This window comes from Acanthochromis polyacanthus, chromosome 10, assembly GCF_021347895.1.
Source record: "Acanthochromis polyacanthus isolate Apoly-LR-REF ecotype Palm Island chromosome 10, KAUST_Apoly_ChrSc, whole genome shotgun sequence".
NCBI lineage: Eukaryota > Metazoa > Chordata > Actinopteri > Pomacentridae > Acanthochromis > Acanthochromis polyacanthus.
In genome coordinates, this window is record NC_067122.1 from 17,942,621 (window position 1) to 17,954,867 (window position 12,247).

The window sequence follows — 12,247 nt, forward strand, 5'->3', positions numbered from 1 at the left end:
ACTGAGTTTTCCACTTGGCTGATTTACAACTGCCCTTTTCTTGTCTTTGGAAAAGGCCACTTGACGTGATCTACTTTGCCAAACACGTTGGTACCACTTGAATTTTTAATACTCCCCTAACCTTCGACTCTACCCGGTGTGTCTGGCCACCAATTCAAAGCTTGCACTGAGATTGGAATTCAACTGTCTAGACACAATCTGCCAACGAATAAACGGATTTCATGAAAAAAAAAAAAAGAAAAAAAGGTTGTTGGTTGTGATTGGAACTCAACATAACAAAAGGCTCTAACACTGCATTTTATCATTCAAACCAATAGTTTGGCACATCATTATGTGACAGCAACAACGTTACAGTGTTCAGTACAGTTAGCTGCATTAATTATTCATATGAGTCCAATCTCAGTTTCACTTTGAGGGTTCTCATATGCAATTAGAAGTAATGAATGTGCTTCTTAATTACATTCATTTGTGCAAATTTCCATTCCCTATTGAATTTTTCTGTAGAAACATTGTGACACTGACCAATGGCATATCATTTGCAATGTGACTAAATCCATTCAGCATAGAACAATTAGCTGTAATTAGTGTTACAATGTCATCAGCGACCAGGGGGAAAGACTAAGCTGACACGCAAGGCAGAAGAGGACCCTTGTTCAGAGAGTTAAAAGTCCAATATTGTAGCAAGATCCAGATAATTGGCTGACCACAGGTTAGGAAGATGATGAACTGTTGTAAGACTGTTAGGCTTTTTTCCCCCCCTCCTTAACTTTTATTCAAGCAAGGTTGGCTGAACAGGCATTCTCTTTGATAGCGATGCCCTTCTCCACATTTACACACTTAGTAGCTGCCAGTGCAACCTTTTTTCTCTGCCAGCCCATCTCATCATCTGCTGCTGACAAATGAGCAGCTTCACTGGAGTAATTAAGAATGAAGTGCCTTGCTTAAGGGTACAGTGCTGGTGGTTGAGAGATGGCCGGGAAGTGTTTCTCATTCATTTCACACCATGACCTTACATATTGTCATGTTATCAGAGTTATTCTGGCAGCGGTGTGTATATTTAATTCATGCTGCACATGAAATGGTAATGCAGCCTATTCCTTTTCTTGCAGTTATCCCACAATCTACAAGATAACTTCTTCAAACTCCTTTTATTTTTTCACATGATTTGCACCAGTTTGCTTCCCGCTATATATTCTCCCTCATATAAATAAATAAAAGCCTTTGTGCCTTCTGGCTCCCAGAACTTTTTACAGCTGCCCCAGTGGGCCTGCAACAGAGCTAAATGAAGCAACAGCGAATATTAACCTACATAGATTGGACCTTTCCTTTTAAGATGATTTTAGATTTTGATTCTCTATTTTTTGACCGCTGGGGGTCTGGAGTTGAGTTAGAACGGGATTTAAATGGACTCACCCGTATCTTTCTCAACCGACTGGGATTTGATGGAAGTACTCAGTTCTCAGAGGTGAGGTGGAGGGGAATCCTTGTTTTATCTGGTTCAAATGCCACACCAGTTGTCTTGGAGAGAGACGAGCTATTGATCTGGAGGAGTCAACTCAGCTCGCAGAAATCTCTCTCGACCCTCCTTCAAACAACTGAGTTGTGTCATGTTAGAAACCTACTTTTCCAGAGTATTAGGGCCCCTTCTTTGTTACCCTGCCAAAGTCTTCTGTGAAGCTGAGATGGGAGCTTTGTGGTGCAATCATCCAGATCTCACTAGGACAAGACAAGACGATATTAAAGATAAAAGATTTAGGAACAATCAATGCATGGCATTTATAGGTTTTTTTTTTAACAATGACTGTATTTAAAGGTGAATAAACTCAGTGCAGAGCCATCGCCATCTTGACAAAAAAAGTGCCTGACTCCACCTAATCCCGGGCTAATCCAAAAATGAGCAATGAGGCGGAGAGCGTGAGTGCAGGAGGACATGAAAATGTCTCAAGGCCATGAACTGTCCAGTGATTGCAGACACGCATCAGTCAAAGCAGCTATGCCCTTAACTGTGCATAAATCTGAGCCTTAACATCATTTAAATGGGTGAGTTATATAAAAAATTCACTCCTCATACTGTTGTAATGACCAGGGGAAATTAGCGATGGAGACCAAAGGCATTTCTTTCTACCAGACTGTAAATATGTTTATTTCTGCTGGATAATTGGGTTGGATTGACTTGCTTTTGGATAGAGCCTCAAATGACCACTTGAGAAACTGCAACTGGGGTTACCGCCTGTTTTTATACCACTGCAGTTCCTTCAAAGTTAAAGTAAATAACAAATATACTGAACGTTGAGAACACTGTCACGATGCAGACAGCTGAATTACAAACAGAAACAGAAACAAACAGTGATTGTATTGAAAACCTGCAGCCTCCAACACTTTAGGTTTTTTTAACTTAGTCTTTGTGTGAGAGAGTATTGCAGCTGTTTTTGCCTTGACCAGAAAACCTTCGTAATTAATTTGCTTGTTTATTTTATGCAACTATTCTAAGGGATTAAATGACTTTTTTAATGAGAAACATTTTTTTGTCGTTGTTGTTAATACATAGTTACTTTTCTTTTGAGAACTTTAAATGCGTGAGCATGCCCAGAAAGATCTGAATGGTCAGAAAGTTCAGTTAGTTTACTTTTTTCTTTTTCCTATTTATTTTTTTGGGACAAAAACAGAAAAGTTGGCTGGATGCACCATGTTTGACTGTCCAAACGTTGCTGCTTCAAATTCACTCAGCAGCACAGTGACTTGAGTGGGCTTTTCAAAGACCTGTACAATTAAAATACTCATTCTGAAGTTGTTAACATGTTCAGTAAGTCTTGTGTCTGGTTTGGGAAAGGATCAATAGCTGCCAAGTTTGATCGTATCTCTGGACAATGTATTCCGAACTCGGCAGGGCTAGAGAGAGACTTCAAACAAGGATAGAGGCTCAAAGGCCCCAGCCAGCAATTCACTTTGTTCCATTTCACTGACTCTGTGATTCCTAAGCTTGGAATATGGCTTGGACTGCATATTAAACCTGGGAAATGTTGAGTTTGAGAGAGGTGAGCAGTTTGAATCCTTGATTGCATCCAGCTGATTTGATCTCAGTAACATCAAACATGACTTATTTAAAACAACAACACACCTGAAATTAAAATTCTGCTGCTAATGGCACCTTTTGCATAACACGATGCGGTAGAATATAAGCAGCAAATATTTCTTATTCTATTTTATTTTAATGTGTTGAACCAAACAGGCAGTAAACACTGCTTGGAGCCTCTTGTCCTCAGGTAATAACTTACTTGAACTTTTAAACTCTAAAGAAACCCCACTACAGATCCGGACACCACAAGACTCCCAGCATTTCTCAAGACCTGTCCTTACAGTGTGATAACCTGAGGTTGCACCTGGCTGGAAGAGGAGAAACTTTCACTTCAGAAGCAGGAGGAAAACACAGGAAGCTATAAAATATAGATGTGTAATGTTTTATTCAAGGTCATTTGTTATAGATAGCTTTCACAAAAATCCCAATCCTTTTCATTTTAAGCTTCAGAGCTCACATTCGCACTTACATATTTGCCTGCAATTTCGCTGTTTCTTAGCCTCCCGTCACCCTCCGCCCTTTCACCCCTGCCGCACAACATGCGAACAATGTACACACCGCATTATGGATATGTCCCATTTCATTCCCAGTGTCTTGGCAACACACATCAACAGCATATCTATGTCTTTGAGATGGGGATGGGCTGTTCTTTGGCATTCAGACATGGAGAAATGCTAACATCTGTGCCTATGAAATTGCGTGAATACAAAATTTCCTCATTTGAAATTTTATGTCATGATCATAGAGGTCAGCCTGTGTCGTATTTCAGTGAAGCCATTACGCTCTGGCTTGGAGGTGTTGTATTTCAATATAACCAATGGTATGGTTTATTGTTAACAACTGCATTAGTGAGGCTGAAATGGGGTTAGAGGAAGTGCATCTCTCTCTCTCCTTTTTTTTTCTCTCCCTCTGCACACACTCTTCCTCTCTCCTTCTTCCTTCCTTTAAGATGCCGTGCCATAGACACATTAGAATGCATGGTCTCATCCCTTTCTCATTTTTCACATATAGTCGGTCTCAAGGATAAGGATGGCCTCTGCTCAGAAGGACTTATTGACCAAAATAACTGTGCATCAATATGTCTCCTGAAGGCTGAGCAGACCACAGCATTACAGGGGTTGTATTTTCACTGACTCTCTGAGCCTTTAATGGTATTGTCCTAGGTTGTCCTGACATGCTGCAGCACAGCATGGCAGGCTGGAAGCATATGGGAATGGCATCTTTAGGCTTCATTGTCCTAAATAGAGCACAATTATTGATGCATCCGGGCAAACTGAATGCTACAAGCGCGCTGACAGATGAGAAAAAGCGACATAAACGGGCTGAATTTACTTGGAGCACGGTTTGCTTTTTACTAATGTCAAATTATATCGCGGCTTTTCTCTGCCTTCTTTTCCAGTCAGAAAACACCATGAGATGAACTTCAGTTTTGATGAGATTCAGTTTACAGTGATAGCTGCGGTATTGCTGCAATGACATCAATGATATGATGACAGACGGCTACAACTATGATGCCATCTGTCTATATTTCACATATTTGCATATTTCAGCTAAAATGTGCCATTCACAAGAAATGCAATATTTTCCCTTGAAATCATTAATTTCACAAGCACAGGCATAGAATCGCAATAAATCTCGCGCATAACAGCAAGCACACACATACACGTAAACCCGCACGCGCGCACACACACACACACACACACACACACACACACACACACACACACACACACACACACACACACACACACACACACACACACACACACACACTTGAATTTCGATGAAGTTACTGCCAGTTAATTCAATTGGTGGAAATATAATAAAGCATGAAGGTTCCGGTACGGTTTTAATCTGCACCCAGAGTTTACCACTATCGTTTAATCTAGGTGTTGAATGTGCAAACATGAACAGGATTACTCCCCACTGTACTGTATGGGACCCTATCTCCATCCGATCAATGTATACACTGACTGGTTGATAAATTGGTATTCGTGGACAAATGGATCGCTTGAGAAACCACTCACGGGTTGGTAATGCTGACAAATGGAGTGGGGGTGTGGTGAGAAAAGGAAGAAGGAGTCGAGCTGGTTGAGTGCAAGAAGGAAAGAGGGAAGAGGATGAGCTTTTCAGATGGGACATGCTGAGGGAGTAGATTTTCGGGTAGGCCCTCCAGGACATGTTTGGTCTAACAGAAAATGACAGGGGGCTTTCGAGGGGCTTGACACTGAACACATAAACCTGGTCGTTTTGCACCCTCCTCAGCAAGAAAGCAGAGGCATTCATCACGTTCACTGTGGTCAAGTTTGTGCGGCACTTCTGCCCAAGCTCTTTGAGAGGCATCTGTGGAGACCTCAAGGCAATGTAGCACTCGTGAGGTCAGTCAGCTGTCTGCCATTCCATGCATGCAAAAGTAGACACGGTGCTCAAAATCCTTGCCAGAAGCTCCTGCAAGCAGGCAGACAGACTGTGTCCCTTTGTCCCCATTTCCCCCAGACACCTGCGTGATTGCATTGATTTGTCCTGATTCCATTCAGCCAGGGGTCCCGCTGGATTTCAAGTGTCAAACATCTGTCACATCCAGGCTCCCTCGTGCTGATTAATTCAGAACACTCATACAAGCAAAATTTAACGTAAAAAAAAATGTTTGTGAATCTGCAACATGACAAAGAAGAACAAGATTAAATAGCAGATTTCCAGCAGTTTCTGGGAACATGATTTTCTTTTCTAATATAACCATGCCAACCTAACATAAAATAAAAACCATGGTGTGGTTATAAAATTCCCCAAGTTAGACTCCTCAACTGTCTTCACAGCATATAAATTATAGGTTTTTATCGCCTTTTTTTCTAACAGTAGAAATTGACATCTTTACAGACATAAATTTGGGTTCTTTGGATGTATCCCTCGGTCTTCATTTTAGACAGAATGCTAAGAGAGGGGAAAAAGAAATGCTGTACCGAGTGAAAGAAAGACAATGTGAGACAGAGTGAGTTCATAGCGTTAGCATAAAATAGACTGAAACAGCTCCTGAAGCCAGTTACAGGCACTAGTGGCAGCAGCGTCTTTGTTATGATAAAATCAGGGACCTCTGTGAGCGCGCCCTTGATTCTGCAGTTGGCCTAACTCGGCAGGTCACCAAGGGGAGGCAGATGTTGTCTTGAGGCATGTCCCACTACCCCCACAAGGGCTCTGGCTGGTGTTGCTGAGCTTACAGGTGCAGAGGGGATGGTGGAGGGGAGGTTGTAGGAGCACTAAGCCATAGCTCAGCTGCCACAGGCCAACACTGCTGAAGTTGGAATGAGCAGATATGCTCATTTTATATCTACTGAGGTATAATAATTGATGATCAGCCCTGCTGTCGCATCTGGGAGTCACTGGTCCATGCCTTAATACGCCCTTAATGCAACACATGGTGGTGTGGACAGAAGTGCCATGAGATCTCATGCTGACTTCTATTTCATGTGTTTTTTAAAAGATGAATCAGGGAATGCAGGTCCATATAACAGACACTTAAACTTTTCATACATGTTGAATATGTGGCTAAATTTATCCATGAAACAACTCAATAAATTTGACCACTAAAAGCACTCTTTTTAAATTGTTGTTTCCTTGAAGAGCGTTATTCTTATTATGCTCATCTAATGGAGAGGAAAGGCACAAACATTAAATGTTTGTGATGAAGGAAAGTAGAGATAAAGAGTGAAAGGAAAAACGCGGGTATTATAAGCACCAGAAAACATCAATTTGCCATCATTTTAGCTTTACTGTAAACGAAAATGCAGTTTTGCATATACTGTCTATTGTAAAACAGATCCTCAAGACCACACGTGCAGTATTTATGTTCGGTTAAAAGAAACACTACCGGTAAGTGTTTTTTAATTGTTCACTTCAATGAATCTGCAGAGAATAAAAAAGAAAGGGTTGGAATGAAGGCTAGAGTAAAACCCTCTCCTTTTAAAAGTCTAACTTCATCACACTTTAAGCTTAAAACCTGACCTACTTTTCTCCCCTCTTTATTTTTGCTCTTGTTCTATTAAAAAAAACTTATTTGGTATTTGCCAACTTGATTAATCACTATTATTTTCTCAGAGGCACCGAGCATGCAGGCTCCACACACACCAGCGTTCAAAGAAAACACACGTGCAAAGCACATACATACAAATACACCTTGATCTGTGTCTAGCTCAACAAACCTCCTACATTGTCCCACAACAGTTGACGAACAGAGAGGTCGAACACAAAGCACCACCATTGACAACCTAAGGGTCTTTGAAAGCCTCCCTTGCAGATCTTTCTTCAGTGCGGTTCTCCTGCTGCAGCAGATCAAACACAAACACGGCAGCCCAACACGAGAACGTTCCACAACTCAAACAAAAAAGTCTCCCAGGGTTTTTCGAAAACTAGGTCTCACATAATGTCACTGCCTCTTTTCAAAATTAACGCAAAGCACTTAGAAAGTCAGGGTTTTCACTTTAAATTTCAGAAAGATCAATAGGCTGCTATTATCCTGGCCACAGTGAACAAAATTTAAGCCACTGAGCAGCTTTGTCTGTTCAAAAACGGAGCTCTGTTCCATGTTTGTTGTTATTGTTGGTCGTCAGTGATCCGATCACATTTTAATCACCAGTATTCAGGCTCATTGATTTCAGTTTACCACAGATTGTATTGAATGAAATATTGTTCTTTAGTCTCCATCAGTGGCAATTACCCGACAATGGGTGCTTGATATCACAGTGTATTAGAAGGCATGGCGTTTGTGAAATGCTCGATTTGGGCTACTTGTCTGCAGCTGCCGGGATTTGAATACAACAGACATACGACAGTCACATGTGCAGGAGACACCTCCATGCTCTCAAGCAGGCATTCGTACACTTTAATGGACACCCACGTGTCTACCACTGACACAGATGCAGATAAAGGCACAGTCACACACAAGAGCAGTGCATGGATGCCTTTTCTTGTGTCATAATGTTCTCTGATTGCTCAGAGCGGTACATTTATTTTTACTGTGCTTTATCGCCATGGTTCAAGATAAATAACACGGTTCAAACTGCATCTCTCTACATTGCAGTTTTTTGAACAGTCTTCATTGCTGATTTGCAAAGTTGACAAGTTAAAGAAAAAGTCCTCGCTTCTAGTAATTCCGCAGATTTGTGCTCATATAAAATGGCTTTATAATACACTCTACATTCTCGATCTGCGGTATTAACAGGCCTATTTGTTTGCGCGTAGCTCATCAATTTATAACATAAAATTTCCAACAGAGGACCTTGGCTTTTCGTTCTTTATTCATCATTTCCAGCTAGGCGTTGCAATTATTATTGTTGTGTTGTAAATGATTAATATTAATTTTCCCAAAGTGAAAAATGTGCACGCTCTCACAGAACCCCAGCAAAATCCATCTGTCTTACCTTTGGAGCATCTGCCATTGCTTACAGGGCTGTCCACCTCACGAGTCACAGGGACTTAGCGACATCTGTCCCAACAGATAGAAAATCAGGATAGGGCCATCCATTCTGTTAACGCTCCACTGAACTCTGTGTTATGTTCACCATAATTTGCTTTTGGTTGCTGCAGCATCCCGGAATATTGCTTTGCAGCAGCTCAGACAAAGTCGGCTTGTTGTAATGTGTCCCTTTTCGGCCATTCTGCGAGCAGATAATTTGATAAACCTCCAGACGTAATGGCTATGCTGCATCCTGATAAATGTGGGTAATATGACAGGGGACAGAGGATTTCCCTAACAATTTCTGAAGAGAAGTTTGGCTGTTAGGATAATTTGATATTTTCCGGAGAGAGTAAATTTGATCTGAAGGGAATGTATTTTGTTGGCATTCAGTGTAACACTGTATGGCTTTTTTTTGGTTACGGGAATCGATGCATATATTGTCTGTTTTCTTTCTAAGCTTGTTTGTGAATGTGGATGTGAATGCTGCATTTGGATTTGTTCAGGCAATTTTTGGCTTCCAAATAGTTTTTGTAGCTTCGGATACCAAACCCATATGCCAAAGACAAAAGCATAAAGTAGGGATACAGACACATTTTCTATTTTCTGTTACAGTGCCATATGCTGTTTTACTGCTCCCCAGCACCAACACTCTCCACTGCACACATATTATTCATAAAACCCTCTTATATATTCTTAAAAACACAAATCAGAATAAAGTTAGTGAAAGTGACCATGCAGTGACCCAAAAGCTCACTCAGCTAGTCCTGCCTCTCTCATGCTTTCTCTCAATCTTCTGAGGGTAAACGCGTCAGCTATTCCTTGTATGGTAAAATATGCAATCTGTGCCTGCCAGTCTATGAGCGACTTTTGGGTTAATCCTCATGAATACGTGACTTTGTCTGCATGAATAAATAAAAACCTGCTCACTGGGTAATTGAGGTGCTGTGCCACTAACAAACGAGGACACTATTTGTAAATGGGATTTTTTTTTCCTCCCCTGATCTCGACCGACGGTGATTTATATCACATGAAAGCGCTTACTAAAATCATATTGATTCACTATATAAAGATGATGTGACATTGAAATGTAGAATTCTCCCCCGAGGACTCCAGAAAAGTTCTATTATGTTTCTGTTTTTTTTTATATCATTCCTGTCTATTATGCAGCAGCTCAAGGGTAAAAATGCCACAGTGTTGATGGCATTTTGTGGATAGTAAAGGAATTTTTTTGGATAAGGCATGATTAAGAATTATATAAGTCTATATGAATGGTTGACAGTAAAACTAAAACTAAAACTCGAAGAATAGAACCTTTTCAATGCATTGTTAAAGACTGAGAAAATGGGAAAGAGAATGACAGAGAGATGTTGCAGACAGAGACAGACTCAAGTACCCCACGATTTCATCATGACTGGCTCCTCTTCAGAAAGTGTTCCACTCTGTATTTTAAGTGGCTCCAATTATGGTCAATTTTGTGTTTTGTGCATAAGGGATTCCATATGTTCATCCCCTTTATAGAAGCAAAGCTGTTTGTCTAAAGGAGGTTTTGTGACAGAGCACTTTGTAATTTTCCCACAGCAGCACCCGTTTGTAATTGAGCCAGTACCCCAAAAAGGTTTCAACATGTCACTAAAACCACAGCAGCTAGGTAATGTAAACATTTATAGATGAGTATAAGGTTGGCAAATTTAAAGCAATTATCAGACCCTCTCAGTAATTTGGATAATAAAGAGCATTGCAGTATATGCACCATAAAATTGCAAGCTTAAATTTGAACAGTTTAAATGTCCGTTAATGTAGTTTTGCTCATCTGTGCACAATTTAACATTAAGGAAAGACTTTAACTCACTTACTCAATTTGATAAATGCAGCTTCCAACACCAATAAAAGCATATAGACGTTATTCCTGTAGTTTACTTGTCCATATCTGAAGAGAAATCAGCATGTGCTGCAGTTTCTTTCTATAAGAAACTGAAAGCTCAGTGATTTTAACAAAGTTAAACAAGATTATCCTGCAAGCACAGAAAACAGCATGTAACACTGTAGGAACAGCATGTTGACTTGGTGTACTCACTGTCCATAAATCTCATCAGCTATCTTTTGTAATTGTGACGTCTGCTGTGCAAAAAATTCTACAGGATGTGTTGGACATTTTCTGTCCCGATGTAATTACAGACATGACTCGGCTAGTTGCTCACATCTATCTTTAAACATAATGAGGCAACATACTGTTGATAAAGGCTCCTATCCAAGGTTTGATATTTATTTCTCTTACCTTTAGAAAAGACCACAAAAGTTTGAATTGCTCTTTGGCTCTCTTTGTAAGTTGTTTGAGGAGAAAACACTGGGAAATGTCAGTTTTGTGCTCTACATAGGATGATTATGTTGCTTTAGACATCACGAAAATGTCACAGAAATTACATTTTGAGACTGTGAGACTGTGAAAAACATATGTATGTTATTAGTGTCAAAAGGCCAAGAAAATCTCCAGTGGAGTGAAGATCAATGATCACTGCATTGAATGACATATGAGCTTGAGAGCTGTAATGGATTTAGATTGCTACTTTACATTATCTAAATTATATACCTGATCAGTTTAAAAGGCCTTGTTGCAATCCATGTGTGGTTCCACCTCTAATAGTCTTTTAATGTCATTTGGGTTTTAGTCAATAAATTCTTTGCTCACTTCACCCAGCTGAAATTTTTTTATATATATTTCTTAAATTGGCTGTATTTATACTGGACAATTTATACTTAATAATACTGTTTTTAACTATAACTGATGATTCTGCGAGGATGCAACTTGAATGTTTAATCTATTAAGTGCTAAATTTATGTTGAAAGAACAAGACGTCTAACTAAACGGTGTGTACTCCTGATAATCAGAATAATGCAAATTCAAAAAGTGGAATTGACAATAGATGGAGGTCTAAGTCGAAGCCAAAATCATATTGCTTTTTTTTGTTGTTTAGTACTGTTTGTTTGCTATTATAATATAAATATCTGCTGTAATTGCTGCCAGGGCCAGCCTGCATTTGCTCAGGGACTGACAGAAACGATTAGCTTCTTTAACACCAGAGCACCGGTGATGTATCATTGCCTCTACCTTGGGAGAAAGGCATTATAATGGCCGACAATTTGGGTAGCATTTACTGTAACAGCAAAAATACACAACTATTATGATACTTATCTCGCAAGATACAATGACGAAGAACGCCTTGGGAATGAGATAATCAAACTCGGATAGGGCACCTCCAGCTTTTAGCTCGTCATTTACCACCACAGCACACTTTTCTGTTGTTCGATATCCCACCAAAGCAAGCCTTGAGAAGTGCATTGATTTCAGTGGGGTCCTCTTCGCCAGTCCTGCCCCTCACGCCTAGTGCTTGACCCACTTATTTTCTCATCTTTCCCTGTTTTCTCATGAGAGTTATGCTTCCACGCTGCTTTTCCCATTACAGCGTGAGTGGATGCAGGCCAAGTATGATTGCATTGCATAGTCTGCCTCGCTCCCTCTCTCATTCTCTCTCCCTCTATGACTCACACAAACACTTATACACACTCTGTCTACCTGAATGAGTTAGGTGATACCAGCTCAGTCAGCCAACAAATAAATCACCAGACAAATTGACATATATGCCACAAGAGAGACCATCTTTAAAGGAGCCGTTGCACACTGCATGTACTGTAAGGATTTCAGCCATGATGGATATTGACAA

At 40.3% G+C, this 12,247-nt stretch overlaps 1 protein-coding gene across 2 annotated transcripts in view; it reads left to right on the top strand.

Moving 5' to 3' along the window:
• pcdh11 (protocadherin 11) overlaps positions 1-12,247 on the top strand; it is a 128,902-nt gene that overhangs the window by 87,102 nt on the left and 29,553 nt on the right. The window lies entirely within an intron of this gene.